This window comes from Taudactylus pleione, unplaced genomic scaffold, assembly GCF_031769625.1.
Source record: "Taudactylus pleione unplaced genomic scaffold, aTauple2 ptg000268l, whole genome shotgun sequence".
Taxonomy (NCBI): domain Eukaryota; kingdom Metazoa; phylum Chordata; class Amphibia; order Anura; family Myobatrachidae; genus Taudactylus; species Taudactylus pleione.
The window spans coordinates 774,201-776,770 of NW_028284670.1; positions in this window are offsets into that span (position 1 = coordinate 774,201).

The window sequence follows — 2,570 nt, forward strand, 5'->3', positions numbered from 1 at the left end:
CTTGTTTTGTGGGGGCCCAAACGAACCAATCATTTCAGCCACAGTTGTGTGGCAGACCCTGGCGCTGAAATGATTGATTTGTTAAAGTGTGCATGTCCTGTTTATACAACATAAGGGTGGGTGGGAGGGCCCAAGGACAATTCCATCTTGCACCTCTTTTTTTCTTTGCATTATGTACAGTTTGGGGCCTAGTTTTTCTAACTGCCATCCTGTCTGCCACTGCAGTGTCACTCCTAGATGGGTCACGTGTTTGTGCCGCCCACTCGTGTCGCTTAGCATAGTCATCCAGCTACCTCGGTGCAACCTTTTGGACATAAAAACACTATTGTGAGGTGTGAGGTGTTCAGAATAGACTGGAAATGAGTGGAAATTAAGGTTATTGAGGTTAATAATAGCATAGGAGCAGAAAAACCTACAAATTCTGTGATTTTAGCTGTTTTTATGCTTTTTTTCAAAAAAATACAGATCCAAAACACAAAACCCAGAACCCAAAACACGGAAGGGTGGTTTTGGCAAAACCAATCCAGATCCAAAACACGAAGAAAGATCCAGATCCAAAACCAAAACACAAAACACGAAAAGTGGCCGGTGCACACCCCTAATTTTTACCCATACCTCCCAACATGACCCATTCCAGGAGGGACAAAATGCTCTGTTCCTGGATTTCCCTAATAATTTAGGATTGCCATCACCTGTGATGAAACACCTGTCTTATCAACTAATTAGTTTAACACAGGTGACAGCGATCATACATCAAGAGGGAAGTCCAGGAGCAGAGCATTGTGTCTCTCCTGGAATGGGTCAAGTTGGGAGGTATTTTTACTTTCAAATGTGTCTTATTAGCACAGAAAATGTAACCAGGACGCACAAGCAGCTTCAGCTTCTGCTAGGCATGCCTATATTCTGTGTGTGACTGTGTGTGACTGCATGCAAAATGCCACATTACAGTGTCACAGCCAGGGTTGGACTGGCCCACAGGGGAACAGGGGAAATCCCCGGTGGGCCCCACTGTCTGTGGGCCCACCCCCTACTCTAGGTGTCAGGTTCCAGAGCTCAAATTATAGATTGTTACCAGGACCACTGATCAGCATGGGGGCTTGGTTCTCTTCTATAGAAACTACACCAAGATTTGCCCATTGGTTAGCCAAGCATCTGTAGTGGCTGACCACACCCCCTCTGGTGGATGACAACACTCTTTAAGCATGGGCCCCTATCACTAATGGTGGGCCCTTCATGTGCCAGTCCGACACTGGTCACAGCCGCAGTCACACACAGAACATAGGCATGCTGCATATCATTTTAATCAGCAGAAGCTGCTTGTGCTATCTATTCACTATCGCTGTGCAAATTAGACACATTTGAAGGTAAAGAATCGTACAAAAAGATGATTGGTGCTGCCAAGTCACACGGCTCTCACGCGTTATGTGTAACGCAACTTGGAGCGCATGGAGGATAGACGTATGTGGACATATCTATATCTCCCATCACAGAGCTGGCAAATAGCTTGTTTTAGTGTTTGCAGTTAAGAAAAATCATTTAATTGCTCATTTTTCTTTGGAATTCACAGTCATATTTGTTACAAGTAGGTTTATTCCTCTGACACAGAGATAAATCGTTGTTAGATCTATGACTGCGGAACTACAGTTTGTCTTTCCTCAAAAGAGACGGACGCTTAGAGGCAATTTATATATCAGCTGTCAGTTTAATCTTTTAGTACAAACACATTTTTCCTCTGAAGGTGGGAGCACAACGCCAGGATGTGGTCTGTGTAATACGCACACACGTAAACTACAACTTTTCAGCTCGTCTCAGTATTTGTTTTGCTATAGGGGGTCTGAGTATGCTATAAAAAAAATCCCTTTCTTTGTGATGTGCAACCTTGAGCTGTCTGACCACTGCTATAGTGGTATCAAAAGGGGAGCAGAGTAATAGAACCCCAAAAGTACACTCAGTAATTTCTCTTAGATGGTAATATCTGCTTCATATTCTTTGCTTCCTCTGATATTAAAACAGTGGGCCTGATTCAGAGCCGGACGCTCTGAACGAGCGCCCGCTCTGAATCAGGGCGTTTTTTTTTTTTGTGCGTCCTCCTGGACGCTCGCATAGCTGTGGGTTACCACCCACAGCTTATGCAAGTGTCCATGATGATGGTCGCGATGGTCAAGACCATCGTGACCATCGGGCTTGCGACGAGACCCTTGCGGTAGGGTCTCGCTACCGCAAGCCCTAGAGTGATTTTGGCTCTATCAGAGCCAAAAGCACTCCCACTGACATCACTAGTGATGTCAGTGGGGCCGGACCTAGACGGTAGGCATTCCCATGGGAGCGCCTCCGTCTGGGCAGCCATGCCCCCGGCACGTCCACCAAAGGGGGCGTGCTGTCAATCACCATCGACAGCACGCCCCCTTTGGTGCGAGACCCTTAACGACGGCTTGGCTGTCGTTATTTGGGTCTCGCACATGTTCACGACGGAGCAGCCTCCGTCGTGCGCATGCACACTTGGGCAACATCGACCCGCTTGCGAGCGCTCGCGAGCGGGTCTGAATCAGGCCCAGTATCTTATACATCTT